The sequence below is a fragment of the Oncorhynchus kisutch genome, linkage group LG16 (genome assembly GCF_002021735.2).
Source record: "Oncorhynchus kisutch isolate 150728-3 linkage group LG16, Okis_V2, whole genome shotgun sequence".
NCBI classification, from domain to species: domain Eukaryota; kingdom Metazoa; phylum Chordata; class Actinopteri; order Salmoniformes; family Salmonidae; genus Oncorhynchus; species Oncorhynchus kisutch.
This window is the reverse complement of record NC_034189.2, coordinates 16,593,324-16,615,580: the sequence shown is the minus strand read 5'-3', so window position 1 is coordinate 16,615,580 and position 22,257 is coordinate 16,593,324. Positions and strand designations below refer to the sequence as shown.

At 40.3% G+C, this 22,257-nt stretch overlaps 1 protein-coding gene and 1 long non-coding RNA gene across 2 annotated transcripts in view; both read right to left on the bottom strand.

The window, feature by feature from the left end:
• Window positions 1–22,257, bottom strand: part of LOC109906211 (basement membrane-specific heparan sulfate proteoglycan core protein-like) — a 258,730-nt gene that overhangs the window by 144,023 nt on the left and 92,450 nt on the right. The window lies entirely within an intron of this gene.
• LOC116353960 (uncharacterized) lies at window positions 8,535–13,455 on the bottom strand. Its single transcript, XR_004203361.1, has 3 exons — window positions 13,368–13,455; window positions 9,095–9,139; window positions 8,535–8,937 (listed from the first exon to the last, which is right to left on the bottom strand). It is a non-coding gene; the product is annotated as an uncharacterized LOC116353960 (long non-coding RNA).

Genomic DNA, 22,257 nt, shown 5'->3' with positions numbered 1-22,257 from the left:
ACTGTCATAGGATGCCACCTGTCTAACAAGTGAGTTTGTCAAATTTCTACCATGCTAGAGCTAACTGTAGTCAACTGTAAGTGTTGTTATTGTGAAGTGGAAACGTCTAGGAGCAACAACGGCTGCAATATGGTAGGCCACACAAGCAGACAGAACGGGACCGCCGAGTGCTGATGGTGAGGGTGTCTCCTGTTATAGTGTGTCTGACAGACTGGGGTAGTACATTATTGTTAAGGGAATTTTTATCAATAATGACTAATTATGTATACATTTCAATCAGGACTGACTAATCAGAATACTATTATGTTACTGTATATGTACTAATCAGATTACTATTATGTTACTGTATATGTATGCATTTTCTTTTTAATCCTAGTACTGAATATAATGTGTGTAAATATAATCAAGAATTAGAACAATGACTGTCTGTTCCTTGGTAGAAATGAATGAACTATATCGCCAGACTGGCTAGAATGCTTATCTACACAGGCTGACCTTGGCTCTAGGCGAGGTGGGAAGGCTTGAGAACTATAGAGCCTTTCTTCCAGTGTCAAGAAGAGACGGAACATTTAGAAAACGCTGATGTCATTTTCAGTTTATAACCTGTGATAAACTGTATCATGTCCAGTAATCTCGAGAATAAACGCAGCTGGTTGATTTCAAAGGCTGGTCTCTGTCCATTTTATACAAATAAGGGTCATACAAACTCTTATGAATTGACAGAGTGATTCATTTTAATTGGGTATTAAAACAGAGGAATATAATTCCTGTAACAATTGGTCCTTCGAACGCCGGAACTAAATACCCGTCTCTGCCATCTGAAGGTACTACGCTGAAAATCGTGCACGAGCGGGTTGGGTCCCATTATTTAAGACCTGGCCTCTGAATTGAGGGAAAAGACCAGGCCGATGTACATCTCAGACCGACAGGGACAGTGACTAGATCCAACGAACAGTGCTTTTCCCAGTCGGCGGCAAGGTCAGTAGCCTTTATTCTCGAATTTGGGAGGAATTATTTAGGATATTTTTGATTAAATGTTCTAAAGGAGTTTGGATTTAATCAATGATAGGTGCTTGAATATCCTGAACAAATACAATGGGTTTCTACTTTGTGTTTTAACCAAAATCGATAGGAAGGAAACAGGTCTGAAATTGACCTGTGGTAAGGTGCACAACCATAAATAAACTAGAGCTTAATAAATCATGGTTTTGCAAGCCAGAAGGTTATTAAGGAGGGATATAGTACGTATTGTTTGATAGGACGGTCGTTCTGTACAAATAGGATAGCCATTAATTCAAAAGACATACCTAAATAAAGTTTTAACCTGAGTAGTCTATCTGTTTATGGGAAGTAGTCTGACTATGAAGAAGTAGCAGATAGATATATTAAAACAGGTGAAGATAAATAAGGCTTGGTGAGAAGGCAGGGTAATTCTAGGCGAACAGAAAAATTGAACCTGTACAATGCTGAAAGAAATTCATGTCCAAAGAGGAGGAGAGGGAAACTTAGTCTCGAGTAGTGAGATATGAGATATTAACGTTGAAAGTCCCAAGGAGAATATCATACGGGTGAAATGTAAAGTCCGATCAAAAGTCAAATCTATGGACGAAGTTTCCAGAAAGGAGAAATACATATAGAAACCCATACACATTGATTATCATTAAAGAGACACACACATAGTCAGACAGAAGAGCAACTAAAATAACTGTGTAAAGATAAATACACTTACATAGGTCATAGAAATATATACACAGACAATCATGAGAGGCATATTCGCCCGAGATTAAGACGGGATATTAAATAGGTGCTGGGGGATAGGACGGTGATCTTGTAATAACTAGGCGTGGGGAGACAGGAAGGGAATTATATGCGGACAAGATAACTTGAATGGTCATTTGAATTGTGGGAGTATTGATCATCGTTCCGATTCAACAAATAGTACTGAAATATCCAAATGAGGAGGAGAGGGAAACCAAAATCTAGAGAAATGGGATAAAAAGCCAAATCTATAGACAAGAGGTTCCATGCGAGAGGGAAGCCTAAGTAATAGTGGCGTGAGATAACGATTATTAGCGTTCTTTAAAAGCCCTCTGACACAACAAGAAAATAAGATATTTCTATGGATTTACGACCCCTGGGCTTAGAGTTGTATAGGTAAGACCTAATATCTGATTCAACAGTCAAAGCTATTGATAAGGTTTCCATAAAGGAGAGAACACAAATAGAATTCCAAGGAGGTCCCGGAACTAACGGGAGATTACCGTTATAGGAGAACAAAGAGAATGGAAGGGAGGCGTCCAAAATCTGACTCAGACAAAGAACCTGAATAGAAGCTGATATTACTAAAATAGTCAGGAAGGGTTTTAAATTAGGACGATTTTCTGAGAATTCTCGGTGTCGAAGTTTGCGACTACAGACAATTATAATAATATAGTTATTGGTGGGGAAACTCAATCATTTCAATTGCGGGACACTAAAGGTTCGTATTTCAGCTTTGAAACCGATAGACTAAAATTGATTTTAGGTTGTAATTCATCTATTTGTATGTTTTGCCTGAAAAAATACGGTCGCTAGTGTTTGTATATGATATGAACTGAATGTTTAATGTGTTGTTTAGATTGAATTGAAAGAAGAATTCATTCAAAATAATGGCAAGACAATTTCGATGTAATACGCTATTTTGCCCAAAATGATCTGCTAGAATAATGTATTGAGATGGGAGTCGTATTTAAATAAATGTATCATAGAAGAGAAAGTCACCTAAACCTGGTTAAATGTAGGGAATAACGGAGAGATACGATACAGTTTTGTTCCACCAGGATGATATATATTTTTTTACGAATCGACTGACATACGATAAATTTAGCACAGAACATGGTACGTTTAAATGTTAGGGTATAGAAAGTTGAGAAGTTTGGTTGGTTTTACTTTGTTGATAGAATTTAAAGCAGAACTCAATCTGAATAGGGAATATATATTTTACAGAGACAGGCTGACTTGCGGCGTCATTTTACCTTGGTTACACAACACCCTTCCTCAAATGTAAACAGAGATAATGGGTTGTGGCATTTAGAGGGAAATGCGTGCATTATAGCTTTGAGTTACTCTTCAAAAGTGGCTAAAAGTTCCAAATACATTTTTTTAAGGAGCTGAATATCGTAAGGATAGTCTGAAAAGATGCTACAGCTAGCAACGGAATTGCTAGGCATTCCATTGGGCTATATTGGACTATAAAATAGGTAAGAATAGTTTAATCGTAAAAAGTTGTGATTGTTTTCCCGAGTATTGATTTTTGGTTAGGCAACGCCAGTGAATTCGAACAAGAAGTTAACGTATTCTAAAAACATTATCTGTTTTCATTACGGGGAACAAGTAAATGTCTTATCTTAAAGGGACAGTGCACGTTTATCACAGTGGTTTGAGTGTATGGCAGTGTATAAAATATTTTGGGGCGACAATTTGGAGATAGACTGAATGAGTTACATGAAACATCGAGGGATTTAAAACAAATGATGTTAAGGGATTATCATAATTATTAGTGTTCGTTTATTGTAGTAAACGTTTGGGTTAAGGGGATTATCCTGTTCTCAGAGACAAGATATCTTAAAGGGGTACACTCACATATGGAAATATTAGGAGTTTTAATTAGACAAGTGAATAATGTATTGGGAATAGAATCGTAATTAAAATGCTAAGTCAAAGACGAGACAGTTACTTAAATCAAATAAATTATAAATAATAATGAAGAGACAATTACGATATATTTATGCCCATTGAAATGTTCTTATAAATTCTGCGAATTGAGAGATGAGAGATGTTGATTGATGTTGTAAATTCTAATTCAGGATTCAACAGATGTGATAAATTAGGTTTGGTTTATCGAACCCGTACTACTGTTGCTGCAGACATTATTATTTACTATTCATTGAAAGTCGTTGCGGCTCGGCTCTAGGTTGAGCACTTGTTGATGACATCACTTGCAAGGCACTTTTGTCGCCACGGAAATGATGTTGTGACTGGGGGTAACGGAGAAAATTGTTTGCTGACAAAAGTGTTTTGTTTATTTGGTTACTGGTTATGGTCTATTTTAGGGTTTGATTTAACTTAATTAAACATTGTATTCTGGTGTGTTTAAGTGGGATTCCTTATTCCGGGACGGATGGAAGTTATCTAAAATATGTAAATTGAAGGAGCCATGGGAGAATGCGTTTACATTTTTATTAAATATCTGGGATTAAATTACGGATTTCTTACACTGAGAAAATTGACAACATTTGCGGCAGAGGGAAAAAGTAATACATTGGATAATAATGTTGTCTGGTTAATTGTATCTAAGGGTAGCATGTTCATTTAAGTAAACATATACATTGACGTTGTTTAAAACTTATGATTAATGATTTGAGGTAAAGGGGAATTATCATTAGGTTTAGTTTATAGTTCACTTTTGAGTTGCTGAATCAAAGTAGCATAGTGAATGCTAGTTAGGCGTTTTGAGTTCTTCTGGTAAAATTGATGTTTAGGTGTCTCACTTTTAGATGTTTCCTGGGATTATAATCTTGGGGAGAGTGGGTGAGATTGAGGCCATAAACGACCAAATTGAAAAAGACCTGGAAGTGTTGTTTATTCATTAAGCTTTGCAAATATATACACATAAAACATTTGTTAGGACTATTTGTTTTAGTGCAAAGGTATTTTAAAGAGGCTCGCTCACATATGGAACTTTATGAGTTTTTATTTCATGAGTTTTAATTACATTTTTTTTTTATTTTAAGGATAAAGGGTACTTTAATATGTCTAATGTAGTATGGAACATGACTATAAAAGGGTGGTATGACCTATTGACCTTATCATGGCTATCTTTTGGGGTCTGATCAGCCTCAGGGGAGAGCCATTTGTATAATGAATTTGTGGTCATTTGTGTTACTAGGTAAATTAATTATAATGGAGAAAGTGTTTCAGGATTCTGTTTTACAATATTAGCTGTGAAGTTTTTGATTTGGCTATTATTGATTTGGTATTACAACAGAAAATAGTCCTATTTATCATTGAGAATAAATAGGGGGAGATAAAACATGGTCATTTGAGGTTTGGACAGGACACCGTATTAAGCCAATAGGGCAGGAAATGACATAGAAAAATACGTTTCAGTTCTTAGGGGTGATAAATTACTGTAGATAAGGTATTCCACACACTATGCAACATATATTAAATTATTAATGAAACTGATTTTAAGGTTAATTCATGTTATTGTCAGATAAAATACTGTGGATCCCTGAAGGAAAAAGCTTATTAATGTAGGAAGGATTTGATATATTTAGCATTAATTTAGGCTTTGTTTGACTATTAGGAAGTTTTTATTGAATTAGTATTAAATTTGACAGGAATATATGACATCTGTGATGATTTAGGATTTTTGTAAGGATTAAGATAGATTGATTAAGGAAATGTAAGGACTTTAGAGATTGCCACTCAGACATGTTTTTTCTAAAATCAATGATTTTAGATAAAGTCGAACAGTGAGACGCTTAGTGGTATTTGAGAGATAGGAGAGAAAGGGGTTATTGTTTAAATCGGTAAATATATATATTTAAGAACATATATAAATAGCACAGATACTTCTTAAACTAGATAAGACACTTGACAGAGAATTGATACAGGATTGATATGAATGGATGCCCAAGGGAGAATTGGACATACATGATAATGACAGAATATAAGGATAATTTACTAATCCTACCTAAGTCATTATTTAGGGTAGATAAGGTTGTTACCTGGGCAGAGCCAGGTATCAAAAGGGGGATGGGTAAGTTAGTGGCCTATTGGATAATAAACTAATAATATATTAAAAAAAGCTAACAAATAGGCATAGAAGTTAAAGATATAATCAGATAAAACATATGAGAAACTGTTTGTTAACCAAGCCTGTATGTCCAGGATTTTATGCATTACAGGTGAACTACAGGTGAAGTCACTCAATCCAGTCCCAGAGGCTTGTTGGGGGGACCATACCAAGGACTCCTGGTGACAGCTAGCTGAAAGAGCTACCCGGAATCATATCACACGGCGGGAGGGTAAGACACAGTGACACTGTCGAACAATAAACAGTGTTCGAGAGGAGAACTGGAATTAACAGAATTCCGGGGGCCATCTCTCGAATGCAGATATCCTTTCTGTCTTTTCACCCCTGTATTTGTTCATAGAAGTGAAGGTGTGTCTGGCTCTTGCTAATGATGTGTTCTCGGGGAGAGGGTGGGGCTTCACATGGGCGCTGTTCGTCTGAGCTGTCATATCGTGGGTGCCATATTCCTGATACAGCACGTCCCACCTGAGTATGCGGAGAGTGGTAATTTGACCCATGGTTTAGACGATGAGGATTTTGTTCCAAAACAAGCATAAGAGATCCCTAGATCTGGGTAGACAGGAAGTTAGAGTAGAGGTTGGGAAGGATCTCGCAATGGAGTTTTATGTAGACCAAATGGGGTCTCTAACTACATGGCAGTCTAGGACTCTGAGCCATTATGGTATATATCTGTGCAGGCCCCCATATTGATCATGGACACAGGTCATAGCTCATATGGAGAGAGAGGGCTATATGAATCCACTCACCCAGTATGTTAGGAGGTGGAGTATAGTGAAGGTGAGAGTTTTTGACTGTAATCCGGAGAGAGGGATGTATTGCATAAAGATACGCCTTACCCTTTAAACAGTAATGAAGGACGATCTAGGGTTGCGGTATGATGGATATGACCAGTTTTTGGTCGACACCCTAGTACGGTTCCGGGTAGAGGAGGTTAGGCCAGTATGGTAAAGCTGTTCACGAAAGCAGGAATGCCAGATAATGACAGTTGCATTGATTTGCACTATTTATATCCACAGGTTCCTCCCTTTACAGTGACTGGAGGAGATTATTACCGTTTGGCCCAGTACAGTACTCTTGGGAAATGATGACAGGGCGAGGTTTTACCGGCAGATTGGACAGGATTATGCTCCCTTGTACATTTGGGAATGCCTTTCACACTCATTCAACACCAAGACATAAAGTTAGCCTAACGGGAGAAAAGAGCTACTCCACCTGGGTCTTTTGATGAAAAAGTATATATTGATAACATTGGGGTTCCACGGGGGGTGCCAGATGAGTTCAAAGCAAGAAATCAGATCCTAGCAGGATTAGAGTTTAGCATTTCCGGGTGGTCTACTCTCAATAAGAATGTGGACTGGATTAATTATATTTATTATAATCAACAGCGCTTTATTAATTATACCAGAGATGCTATTAAAGATTTGGCAGAACAGACTGAAGCTACCAGCCTGATGGCTTGGCAGAATAGAATTGCATTCGATATGTTATTGGCTGAAAAGGGAGGGTTATGCATGATTTTCAGGACCATGTTTGTGCTTACATCCCAAATAACACAGCTCCGGACGAATCAGTGACCGAAGCCTCAGCTGGTTTGAACACCCTGGCTCACGGTTTGGCAGAAAAATCTGGGGTGGATACTTATCTGACTAATTGGTTTGATAGTACGTTTGGAAAATGGAAAAATATTATGATCACTGTATTATGGGCTACATTCACCTGTGTGACTGTTTTAGTTTTATGGGGCTGTTGTCTAATTCCCTGTGTACGAGGCCTTATTTACAGGACTCTGGAGAAATCGATGACAATAGATGGTGAGGTACCAGCCGATTCCAGGTTCTGACCCATGGAGTGCTGAATGCATGTCTACAGAACAAGTAGACGAATCTGGATCCTTCATTTCCGGGGAACTTATGATTGACGAGACCATTTTTGATATTTAGGGAGGTTAGGTTGTATCTTGTTTCAATATTAGACTGTTTATTTATCAAGATTGTAATGAAAATCCTGATAAGAAGAGTTAGGATTCTGATGTAGGCCTAAAAAACAGTCAGTGCGAATGCAAGTAGTGGTTTATGTTAAGTGATATATTGATAACAAGAAATATTTTTAATAAAAATAGAATTAGGCTTTTTAATATTTCAATATAACTACATATGTGATTGGATGTATATTATTTAAGCAAAGGGTGGATGTGTTAAGGGATTTTTTTATCAATAATGACTAATTATGTATACATTTCAATCAGGACTGACTAATCAGAATACTATTATGTTACTGTATATGTACTAATCAGATTACTATTATGTTACTGTATATGTATGCATTTTCTTTTTAATCCTAGTACTGAATATAATGTGTGTAAATATAATCAAGAATTAGAACAATGACTGTCTATTCCTTGGTAGAAATGAATGAACTATATCGCCAGACTGGCTAGAATGCTTATCTACACTGGCTGACCTTGGCTCTAGGCGAGGTGGGAAGGCTTGAGAACTATAGAGCCTTTCTACCAGTGTCAAGAAGAGACGGAACATTTAGAAAACACTGACATCATTTTCAGTTTATAACCTGTGATAAAATGTATCATGTTCAGTTCTCACAAGAATAAATGCATCTGGTTGATTTCAAAGGCTGGTCTCTGTCCATTTTATACAAATAAGGGTCATACAAACGCTTATGAATTGACAGAGTGATTAATTTTAATTGGGTATTAAAACAGAGGAATTTAATTCCTGTCTTTGTACCACTGATAGTTCCAGATACTGTCAGAATCAGTTACTCTGAAAACGTCTGTCTCTCCAGGGAACACAGGGTTTGGTTGTACAGTCAGTGTAGCTTTGAGCAGAGCTGCAGAAACATACAACATATGTTTTTAAAACAACTAAACAGCATCCTTTAAATGAGGCCCACTTTCAAGTGGTTATAAGAACGGAGGCATTGATCTGGACTGGGTGTTCTCCATGTGTATTTCTAGTCAGTGACTCCTCCCCCCTGTATGTCACATCTGAGAGTGACAGACTCTCCACTGAATATCTGGGAGCTGTTGGGGTGTATGGTCAGAACAGCCTTCGACACTCCTGCACAAAATCAAAACAGCATGATACAATTCCCTTACACATGTTATTTTAGGACACTCAAAACATGTCCAGACAAAATCAACTTTAAAAATCACAAATAAAGAAATATGAGTAAGCATTAAGAGATGGAGTGTTGATGAAGAGAACAAATATCTACCATCATCATCTTCAGAGTGTCCAGAGTTGATGTATGTATTCAGCACTAAAACAAAGAAAGTCACATTGCACAAATATTAGCTTGAAATAAATAACAACATGCCATATTAAGGTTAGTGATTACCAAATCTGTCATGTACTTTAATTTAAAGGTGCAATCTCTGATTTTGACATAGATTAATAGCTATTCCTCCTTGACCAGTATAACTTTTAATTGCCTCAGCTTATCATTACAGAAAAAAACATGATTTCACGTTTGAAATGTCCATGTTTTGCATTTGTGAAATATAATTTCACGTGTGAAACCATGTAACTGAATTGAATGACTACTGACCCATAACACTCACTTCCGTCATTATGAAGTGCTTCGAGAGGCTATTCAAAGACTCAATCTGGGTCCTGGACTAAATGACACGCTGCCCTCTGCTGGTGAAGGTAGGCAACATTACCTCCTCCACACTGATTCTAAACACGTGCGGCCCCACAAGCATGTGTCCTTAGTCCCCTCCCTTACTCTCTCTATTCCCAAAACTGCATGGCTTCACACAGTTCCAACTCATCATCAAGTTCGCTGATGAAATGGCAGTAGAAGGCCTGATTACCAACAACGACGAGATGGCCTACAGGGAAAACCACCTCTCCCTCAACGTCAGCAAAACAAAGGAGCTCATTGTGGACTTCAGGAGGAACCAGGCATCATCATCAACGGGGCCATCGTGAAAACTGCAAAAAATATCAATTTCCTTGGCGTGCAATTCTCTGAGGAGCTTAAATGGTAAAGGTACACGGACACCGTAGTGAATAACACACAACATTGACTCTTTAACCTCATGTGGCTGATTCAATTTGTCCGGTTCCTGAATGCCCTCACAGCATTCTACAGGAACACCATCGAGAGCATACTGTCGGGCTGCATCACAGCCTGGTATGGCAGCGTAGCCTAGTGGTTAGAGCGTTGGACTAGTAACCGTGAATTGCACAACTTTCACATGTGAAAATCTAATTTGCTATTTTACATGTGAAAATGTTGTCATGTGTAGTTTCATTTTACATGTTGAAATGTTGCATCTCCATGTCACATTTACTTCACATGAGATCATGTTTTCACATGTTGTCAAATATTTTCACTTGTGTAGTTTAATTTGATCTTATGTTGCTTTTAGATGTTGTCACATGTTATCACAGTAACTTCTCATAAGATCATGTGAAATTCAGGTTGTCACAACTGTCATATCCCATCATAACACAAAATATACTGTTATTTTATGACAATGTTTGTTAACAATGTCAGTGTAAACAAACAATGTACATTAATTCCCCTAGCCTCATTCTTCATCCGTTTACAACAAGTGGCAGCGTGGACGTTAAGTGGTAGTTTAAATGGCCACTGACTCACCATGTCCTGCAATCCTAATTTAGTACCATTTACTAATGAGCATTTAAACTGTTTTATCAATAAGGTATAAAACACAAAAAAGCTAAAGCATGAAACAATCTTAATTTACATTAATGTATTCTTTATTTTTCAATCTAAGGCTTACTATATCAGTTTATTAGTGTTCACACACAAACACACTCACTCATGTGGCAAATGCCCAAAAAGTTCAGACCCCTCCCTCAGTGCCCGGTCCAGATCAAGAGCCACATTTATGGGCTCTAAGAACAACTGTTGACTGGGGAATAAAAGAAGAAACTGCCACAACAGCATGCGACCAGCAGAGGGAGCCAAATGCACGGAAACTACATGTACTGGGCATTAAACAAGAACCAACCTATAGGAAGACTGAGGAGGAGTGGTATGAACAGACCTACCAAACCAACGCCCCAACGGAAGAATACTTATGGGCATCAGTGCTGAAGGAACTAACATTGGACTAAGTGCTACATAACCTTGAGCACACGGCAAAGAAAAGTGGCAAGGACATATTGTAATGGCACACTGTGTTAAGATAGATTGCACTCCCGAACATCTTCCCCCTAACTGAGTGTCTAAAAGAGGTATAAAAGGAGGAGAGATCAGTGCCTCGGCATGATCCTCAACCCATATGATTTGGACATCATAGAGAATCATCAGATTCTATACTCTATACTATACTATGTTTGTATTGACTACTTTGACATCAAGGCACGAGCAAACTATTGACTGGTATATCTTAAGAATTGTGTTGTACACTGGAAGCTCACACCACTTAAAAAGAATAAGAGAACAAAGTTGTGAAAGAGAGAACTTCACCCCTCAACAGCGGGAGGCGTAGAGAACTCTTGGGAGCAACAAGTTCCATCTTTGGTGTGTCAGTGACAATTGCAGTTTGGCAAGATTGAAAAAGCCCAGAAATAAGTAAGCCTCGTAGTAGCCAAGGGTCGATAAAAGGGAATCAATTTCTAAACAGTTGGCAGTAAAAAGTGTAACCATAGGAAATTCGGACTAAATAAGAAATTATAGTATTATAAACAGCGGAGGCCAAAATATTACTACTCTTATAAAGAGCAGTTTGGGGAAGGACCAAGGGAATAGAGCTTTAAGGTAAATATATAGCTATTTGCTTTGTTTAAGAGTTATAAGAAGTGTGTTAAGCAAATTATATTTGGAATATTATTTGGCATAGCATAGCACATTAAGGATTGATTGAGCATTATTGATGTATTAGGACTGTATAACCATTGAATTGTAATAACGTGTATAAGACAAAAAACAGAGTGACTTAATAAAAGCTTGAAACTTTGACAACTAGGCCAGATTAACGATCTGGAGAGCAAACGCCTTTGACACTCTCACTGAACAGAAAGTGACCCTGGTTATAGGTTAAAGTGATTGCACTAGAGAATATTTCATTGTGTGGACAATAATATATCTTTGGGAAAGTCAAATACATATAGCAATACTAGTTTCCAAGTGACTACTAGCTGACAAGCATAATAACTAACAGAAAATAAGTTATTAGGTATTGATATATAAAAGAGGAAGACACAAGGTAAGGGAGTATAGGAAGAATCTATAAACATAAAGTAATAAAGTCCTCATCTATCCAAGGCCCCATACTAGACCGGGAAATAAGGGAGTGACAACGTGAACGAAGGAACAAACCCAACTCACGCGAAGGGCCATTACGAATACATGGAAGGGTTGGTAGGGCCGCACGGCAAGGCCCTTGTTACACCGAAGTGACTAAAATCCTAAAGTACTCTGCCTAGCCAGAGGACGGGATAGAGGCTTTTGCTGCAGGCAAGGTGTGCTCCATTCTGTCTTGACGATGATCTCTGAACTACAGTTCTTCTGACAAACCCCTCTACTTCCTATATGATGATTAGTTCACGCTAGATGTCGACCGATTAATCGGAATGGCCGATTAATTATGGCCGATTTCAAGTTTTCATAACAATTGGAAATCTGTATTTTTGGACACCGATTTGGCCGATTTTTTAAATATATTTTTTTTACACCTTCATTTATTTAACTAGGCAAGTCAGTTAAGAACACATTCTTATTTTCAATGACGGCCTAGGAACGGTGGGTTAACTGCCTTGTTCAGGGGCAGACCGACAGATTCTCTTTTGTCTTGTCAACACTCATCAATCTCTTAGTACAGTTTACTATATCTGTAGAGACGGAACTCTCAACCATTTACAATATTCACAACTTGATACTAGAACACATCCAACAAATATAGCATTTTGCATTCATCGTCATTGACAGCACATTTAGCAACCACTGAGTTAGAGCAACTCTTTAGTTCCTGAGTGGTGACCTGGTTAAATGCTCACCACACCACCACACCATCTGCTATACAATCTCAGGTTCTCACAGAGATGCTACTTCAGTGTAGGGTGGTCATTCACCCCCACCTCATATACAGATATATGATCTTAAATTAAACTATATGTTCACAGCAAAATAATCCTGCAGCACCCGGATTTAAACATTTAGTCCAACATGTTGCTTGATTGGTGGTTAGGCTATGAGCTGGCCAAAATGAAAAGTGCAATACTGTTAAAATCTGCATTTCCTGTGGTTAACGACAATTCTTAGCAACAAAAGAGTGACCAAATTAAGATCCTTCACCTGTAGACCTACACCATATTTGCTGCTATCCAACTTTAGTGTAATTTACTAATAAGTATTTGCACTGTTTTATCAATAAGGTACAAAACACACTAAAAAGCTAAAACATGAAACTGTCTTAATTTACATGATTGTCCTATTCCTTTTTTCCATCAAAGGTTTAGTAAATCAGGTAATTAGTGTTCATACACAAACACACTCACTCAGTACTTACAGAGTAACACACAGATCAAGGTGGACTCCATTCTGTCCTGCTGGAACTCTGAACTACAGTTCTTCTGACAAACCCCTCTACTTCTTATACGATGACAGACGGATTAGTTCACGCCTCTTTACCGTCACACAAAGAAATAGAGAGAAGCATTCTACAGAAATGTACGAAGACTGTGAAAAAAAAGAGTAACAGTTGCTGGTGAGTTTATTTTCTGACAAACATCTTGTGATTAGCTACATGGACTCACACTGGTTCCTTCCTCTTTATTGGATAAAAGGAGGGTGAAATGAGAATAGATACCTGAGATGACATCAGAGCTTGCAGTTTGATATCATAATGTGCAGATGGTTGTTTCATCTCTCCACCCACAATGCACAGATAGATAGCTGGATAGATACTGACTATAGGACCCCTTCAAGCCTAGGGTGCTAACCTCAGTTGTTCCACTTAGCCCAAATAGACATCTTCACCCCCACCTCCTTCCCCCTCCTCACTCCCTGTCTTCACACACACTACTGCTTAGTAATAGCCTGTGTCAAAACCACAGTCAGCTAGCTAACTTATTCATTACAACAAGAACAGTCCCCATGCTTGCATCAGAGAATGGTGAAACGATGCTAAAATAGTTATTGCTATTGCTTCAAATCCTATTGGGAATCAATTTAAATAAATAATACACACCACTTTTATCATCACATTACTCAACACTAGTGAGACTCATGTTGCCTACGGAAGGCCTACAGTATATCGAGAAATATGACGTGACTCTCCACCAATAATTACATATAGAGGATTGGAGGATTCTAAATTAAAACCAAAACCTGCCTCATGGGTCTCCCGGTGGAGACCGGCACGGGTATCTGTAGCAACGCATTTTGCATTGCGATGCGGTGGAGAGGGTAGTAAGTTTTAAGTTCCTCGGCATACACATCACGGACAAACTGAATTGGTCCACCCACACAGACAGAGTGGTGAAGAAGGCGCAGCAGCGCACCTTCAACCCCAGGAGGCTGAAGAAATTTGGCTTGTCACCAATAGCACTCACAAACTTCTACAGATGCACAATCGAGAGCATCCTGTCGGGCTGTATCACCGCCTGGTACGGCAACTGCTCGTCCCACAACCGTAAGGCTCTCCAGAGGGTAGTGAGGTCTGCACAACGCATCACTGGGGGCAAACTACCTGCCCTCCAGGACACCTACACCACCCGATGTCACTGGAAGGCCATAAGGATCATCAAGGACAACAACCACCCGAGCCACTGCCTGTTCACCCCGCTATCATCCAGAAGGCGAGGTCAGTACAGGTGCATCAAACATTTGGTTTTACTGCTAACCTACAAAGCATTACATGGGCTTGCTCCTACCTATCTCTCTGATTTGGTCCTGCCGTACATACCTACACGTACGCTACGGTCACAAGACGCAGGCCTCCTAATTGTCCCTAGAATTTCTAAGCAAACAGCTGGAGGCAGGGCTTTCTCCTATAGAGCTCCATTTTTATGGAACGGTCTGCCTACCCATGTCAGAGACGCAAACTCGGTCTCAACCTTTAAGTCTTTACTGAAGACTCATCTCTTCAGTGGGTCATATGATTTAGTGTAGTCTGGCCCAGGAGTGGGAAGGTGAACGGAAAGGCTCTGGAGCAACGAACCGCCCTTGCTGTCTCTGCCTGGCCGGTTCCCCTCTTTCCACTGGGATTCTCTGCCTCTAACCCTATTACAGGGGCTGAGTCACTGGCTTGCTGGGGCTCTCTCATGCCGTCCCTGGAGGGGGTGCGTCACCTGAGTGGGTTGATTCACTGTTGTGGTCATCCTGTCTGGGTTGGCGCCCCCCCCCTTGGGTTGTGCCGTGGCGGAGATCTTTGTGGGCTATACTCAGCCTTGTCTCAGGATGGTAAGTTGGTGGTTGAAGATATCCCTCTAGTGGTGTGGGGGCTGTGCTTTGGCAAAGTGGGTGGGGTTATATCCTTCCTGTTTGGCCCTGTCCGGGGGTGTCCTCGGATGGGGCCACAGTGTCTCCTGACCCCTCCTGTCTCAGCCTCCAGTATTTATGCTGCAGTAGTTTATGTGTCGGGGGGCTGGGGTCAGTTTGTTATATCTGGAGTACTTCTCCTGTCCTATTCGGTGTCCTGTGTGAATCTAAGTGTGCGTTCTCTAATTCTCTCCTTCTCTCTTTCTTTCTCTCTCTCGGAGGACCTGAGCCCTAGGACCATGCCCCAGGACTACCTGACATGATGACTCCTTGCTGTCCCCAGTCCACCTGGCCATGCTGCTGTTCCAGTTTCAACTGACCTGAGCCCTAGGACCATGCCCCAGGACTACCTGACATGATGACTCCTTGCTGTCCCCAGTCCACCTGGCCATGCTGCTGCTCCAGTTTCAACTTCCACCTGACTGTGCTGCTGCTCCAGTTTCAACTGTTCTGCCTTATTATTATTCGACCATGCTGGTCATTTATGAACATTTGAACATCTTGGCCATGTTCTGTTATAATCTCCACCCGGCACAGCCAGAAGAGGACTGGCCACCCCACATAGCCTGGTTCCTCTCTAGGTTTCTTCCTAGGTATTGGCCTTTCTAGGGAGTTTTTCCTAGCCACCGTGCTTCTACACCTGCATTGCTTTGAGATATCAGCTGATGTATGAAGGGCTATATAAATACATTTGATTTGATTTGATTTGATCAAAGCAGGGACCGAGAGACTGAAAAACATCTTCTATCTCAAGGCCATCAGACTGTTAAACAGCAACCACTAACATTGAGTGGCTGCTGCCAACATACTGACTCAACTCCAGCCACTTTAATAATGGAAATTGATAGAAATTGATGTAAAAATATATCACTAGCCACTTCAAACAATGCTACTTAATATAATGTTTACATACCCTACATTACTCATATGTATATGTATATACTGTACTCTATATCATCTACTGCATCTTTATGTAATACATGTATCACTAGCCACTTTAAACTATGCCACTTTGTTTACATAACCTACATTACTCATCTCATATGTATATACTGTACTCGATACCATCTACTGCATCTTGCCTGTGCTGTTTTGTACCATCACTCATTCATATATCTTTATGTACATATTATTTATCCCTTTACACTTGTGTGTATAAGGTAGAAGTTTTGGAATTGTTAGGTTAGATTACTCGTTGGTTATTACTGCATTGTCGGAACTAGAAGCACAAGCATTTCGCTACATTCACATCTGCTAACCATGTGTATGTGACAAATAACATTTGATTTGATTAGACAGCTGCGCCACTGGGGAGGCCCCATCCACAAAGTATGAAAATACATAGAGGTGTTGGTAAAGGTATATTGTCCTGCAAACAGCCCATAATGGGCTATTATAATACTAGCCCATTATATTGGTCAGGATAACCAAAACAGTTCTTTATTAAAGACTATCAGAAAGAATGTAGGTGCTTATTTATTTTCATCCAAAGCCATGAATGAGTGAGTCACTCAGCTTTATGTAGGTGCCGCTACAGTATATGACTGTGCCATCAACTTGATAATATATAACAATATTTTGGAGGTTATTTCATTTTCAAAAAAACAAAAATGAGCGATTGTAATCTGAATAAATGCCAAAATAGTATTTGTAAAGGCCAAAACATGAATTGCTGTTTTTAGAGGGAGAGAAACGCTGGGCCAATTGTGCGCCACCCTATAGGACACCCAATCACGGTCAGATGTGATACGTAATAATAACAATAATACTTTTTGTTGTATTATTTGTTTGGTCTTTTCTGGTGGATTAAAGTGAAATTGCAACAAATCAAATCAACGTTTATTTGTCACAGTGAAATGCTTACAGGCTCTAACCAATAGTACAAAAAAAGGTATTAGGCAAACAATAGGTAAGTAAGGAAATGAAAACAACAGTAAAATGACAGTTTTTTTTGTCCTAGACTTGGCACTCCGGTACCGCTTGCCATGCGGTAGTAGAGAGTACAGTCTATGACTGGGGTGGTTGGGGTCTTTGACAATTTTTAGGGCCTTCCTCTGACACCGCCTGGTGTAGAGGTCCTGGATGGCAGGCAGCAATCACGGCCGGTTGTTATACAGCCAACCGAACTAAGAAATACATTTGACGATAGAATTCTCCCCCTACCCTCCGTCTAGGAAAGTTTATTGTCCAGCTACCTGCTACCTGCCATAATGACGCTGTGCAACGTGACCGTGTGTGTTTGAAAGAGTATTCTCCAGTAAGCAACAATTTGTTTACCTTCATTAACTTTGTTTAAATATTTCTGTAATTCAGTGATATTTATTCCCATAGTAATTCATTATCGATCCATAACCAAATAAACAATGGCATTTTGAAAGAGTATTTGTATCATTATTTTATTAAGGAAAACATAAAGATGCCATTATTAGTTACATTGTTTAAGTTTGAACGTGCAGACCGGCATTAAGAACAGCGGGAACGTTTCCTTTGTCAGTGCCGTTATTAGTGCAATGCCCCTTAAAGTGTTGCTCTGTGCGACCCAGTGTGGCGGGGTGTCCCATGGGCTATGTCTGTCTTCTGTGTGTGGCTCTGCGGCCCATCCCATGCCGCTTGCCCTCATGCATTGAACCTTGTGCGCTTTCTGTGGATACAGCTGGAGAACTGCAAGGCAATCCCATTGTGCGCCACTTGGGAGCATTGACAAATATGACCAATATACAGTTGAAGTCCGAAGTTTACATACACTTAGGTTGGAGTCATTAAAACTTGTTTTTCAACCACTCTACTTTGTGCATGACACAAGTAATGTTTCCAACAATTGTTTACAGACAGATTATTTCACTTATAATTCACTATATCACAATTCCAGCGGGTCAGAAATTTACATACACTAAGTTGACTGTGCCTTTAAACAGCGTGGAAAATTCCAGAAAATGATGTCATGGCTTTAGAAGGTTTTGATAGGCTAAATTACATAATTTGAATCAATTGGAGGTGTACCTGTGGATGTATTTCAAGGCCTACCTTCGAACTCAGTGCCTCTTTGCTTGACATCATGGGAAATCAAAAGAAATCAGCCAAGACCTCAGAAAGAAATTGTAGACCTTCACAAGTCTGGTTCATCCTTCTGAGTAATTTTCAAATGCTTGAAGGTACCACCTTCATCTGTACAAATAATAGTACCCAAGTATAAACACTATGGGACCATGCAGCCATCATACTGCTCAGGAAGGAGACGCGTTCTGTCTCCTAGAGATGAACGTACTTTGGTGCGAAAAGTGCAAATCAATCCCAAAACAACAGCAAAGGACCTTGTGAAGATGCTGGAAGAAAACAGGTGACTGGTACAAAAGAATCTATATCCACAGTAAAAACGAGTCCTATATCGACATAACCTGAAAGGCCACTCAGAAAGTAAGAAGCCACTGCCCCAAAACAGCCATAAAAAAGCCAGACTACGGTTTTTATTTATTTATTTATTTATTTTACCTTTATTTAACCAGGTAGGCAAGTTGAGAACAAGTTCTCATTTACAATTGCGACCTGGCCAAGATAAAGCAAAGCAGTTCGACAGATAAAACGACACAGAGTTACACATGGAGTAAAAACAAACATACAGTCAATAATGCAGTATAAACAAGTCTATATACAATGTGAGCAAATGAGGTGAGAAGGGAGGTAAAGGCAAAAAAGGCCATGATGGCAAAGTAAATACAATATAGCAAGTAAAATACTGGAATGGTAGTTTAGCAATGGAAGAATGAGCAAAGTAGAAATAAAAAATAATGGGGTGCAAAGGAGCAAAATAAATAAATAAATAAAAATTAAATACAGTTGGGAAAGAGGTAGTTGTTTGGGCTAAATTATAGGTGGGCTATGTACAGGTGCAGTAATCTGTGAGCTGCTCTGACAGTTGGTGCTTAAAGCTAGTGAGGGAGATAAGTGTTTCCAGTTTCAGAGATTTTTGTAGTTCGTTCCAGTCATTGGCAGCAGAGAACTGGAAGGAGAGGCGGCCAAAGAAAGAATTGGTTTTGGGGGTGACTAGAGAGATATACCTGCTGGAGCGTGTGCTACAGGTGGGAGATGCTATGGTGACCAGCGAGCTGAGATAAGGGGGGACTTTACCTAGCAGGGTCTTGTAGATGACATGGAGCCAGTGGGTTTGGCGACGAGTATGAAGCGAGGGCCAGCCAACGAGAGCGTACAGGTCGCAATGGTGGGTAGTATATGGGGCTTTGGTGATAAAACGGATTGCACTGTGATAGACTGCATCCAATTTGTTGAGTAGGGTATTGGAGGCTATTTTGTAAATGACATCGCCAAAGTCGAGGATTGGTAGGATGGTCAGTTTTACAAGGGTATGTTTGGCAGCATGAGTGAAGGATGCTTTGTTGCGAAATAGGAAGCCAATTCTAGATTTAACTTTGGATTGGAGATGTTTGATATGGGTCTGGAAGGAGAATTTACAATCTAACCAGACACCTAAGTATTTGTAGTTGTCCACGTATTCTAAGTCAGAGCCGTCCAGAGTAGTGATGTTGGACAGGCGGGTAGGTGCAGGTAGCGATCGGTTGAAGAGCATGCATTTAGTTTTACTTGTATTTAAGAGCAATTGGAGGCCACGGAAGGAAAGTTGTATGGCATTGAAGCTTGCCTGGAGGGTTGTTAACACAGTGTCCAAAGAAGGGCCGGAAGTATACAGAATGGTGTCGTCTGCGTAGAGGTGGATCAGGGACTCACCAGCAGCAAGAGCGACCTCATTGATGTATACAGAGAAGAGAGTCGGTCCAAGAATTGAACCCTGTGGCACCCCCATAGAGACTGCCAGAGGTCCGGACAGCAGACCCTCCGATTTGACACACTGAACTCTATCAGAGAAGTAGTTGGTGAACCAGGCGAGGCAATCATTTGAGAAACCAAGGCTGTCGAGTCTGCCGATGAGGATATGGTGATTGACAGAGTCGAAAGCCTTGGCCAGATCAATGAATACGGCTGCACAGTAATGTTTCTTATCGATGGCGGTTAAGATATCGTTTAGGACCTTGAGCGTGGCTGAGGTGCACCCATGACCAGCTCTGAAACCAGATTGCATAGCAGAGAAGGTATGGTGAGATTCGAAATGGTCGGTAATCTGTTTGTTGACTTGGCTTTCGAAGACCTTAGAAAGGCACGGTAGGATAGATATAGGTCTGTAGCAGTTTGGGTCAAGAGTGTCCCCCCCTTTGAAGAGGGGGATGACCGCAGCTGCTTTCCAATCTTTGGGAATCTCAGACGACACGAAAGAGAGGTTGAACAGGCTAATAATAGGGGTGGCAACAATTTCGGCAGATAATTTTAGAAAGAAAGGGTCCAGATTGTCTAGCCCGGCTGATTTGTAGGGGTCCAGATTTTGCAGCTCTTTCAGAACATCAGCTGAATGGATTTGGGAGAAGGAGAAATGGGGAAGGCTTGGGCGAGTTGCTGTTGGGGGTGCAGTGCTGTTGTCCGGGGTAGGAGTAGCCAGGTGGAAAGCATGGCCAGCCGTAGAAAAATGCTTATTGAAATTCTCAATTATGGTGGATTTATCAGTGGTGACAGTGTTTCCTATCTTCAGTGCAGTGGGCAGCTGGGAGGAGGTGTTCTTATTCTCCATGGACTTTACAGTGTCCCAGAACTTTTTTGAGTTAGTGTTGCAGGAAGCAAATTTCTGCTTGAAAAAGCTAGCCTTGGCTTTTCTAACTGCCTGTGTATAATGATTTCTAGCTTCCCTGAACAGCTGCATATCACGGGGGCTGTTCGATGCTAATGCAGAACGCCATAGGATGTTTTTGTGTTGGTTAAGGGCAGTCAGGTCTGGGGAGAACCAAGGGCTATATCTGTTCCTGGTTCTAAATTTCTTGAATGGGGCATGTTTATTTAGGATGGTTAGGAAGGCATTTTAAAAAAATATCCAGGCATCCTCTACTGACGGGATGAGATCAATATCCTTCCAGGATACCCCGGCCAGGTCGATTAGAAAGGCCTGCTCGCAGAAGTGTTTCAGGGAGCGTTTTACAGTGATGAGTGGAGGTCGTTTGACCGCTGACCCATTACGGATGCAGGCAATGAGGCAGTGATCGCTGAGATCTTGGTTGAAGACAGCCGAGGTGTATTTAGAGGGGAAGTTGGTTAGGATGATATCTATGAGGGTGCCCGTGTTTAAGGTTTTGGGGAGGTACCTGGTAGGTTCATTGATAATTTGTGTGAGATTGAGGGCATCAAGTTTAGATTGTAGGATGGCTGGGGTGTTAAGCATGTTCCAGTTTAGGTCGCCTAGCAGCACGAACTCTGAAGATAGATGGGGGGCAATCAGTTCACATATGGTGTCCAGAGCACAGCTGGGGGCAGAGGGTGGTCTATAGCAGGCGGCAACGGTGAGAGACTTGTTTTTAGAGAGGTGGATTTTTAAAAGTAGAAGTTCAAATTGTTTGGGTACAGACCTGGATAGTAGGACAGAACTCTGCAGGCTATCTTTGCAGTAGATTGCAACACCGCCCCCTTTGGCAGTTCTATCTTGTCTGCAACTGCTTGTTTGCAACTGCACATGAAGAAATGTCCTCTGGTCTGATGAAACCAATAGAACTGTTTGTACATAATGACCATCGTTATGTTTGGAGGAAAAGGGGAAGGCTTGCAAGCCGAAGAACACCATCCCAACTGTGAAGGACAGGGGTGGCAGCGTTATGTTGTGGAGGTGCTTTGCTGCAGGAGGGACTGGTGCGCTTCACAAAATATATTGCATCATGAGGGAGGAAAATTATGTGGATATATTGAAGCAACATCAGTCAGGAAGTTAAAGCTTGGTCGCAAATGGGTCTTCCAAAGCATACTTCCAAAGTAGTGGCAAAATGGCTTAAGGATAACAAAGTCAAGGTATTGGAGTGGCCATCACAAAGCCC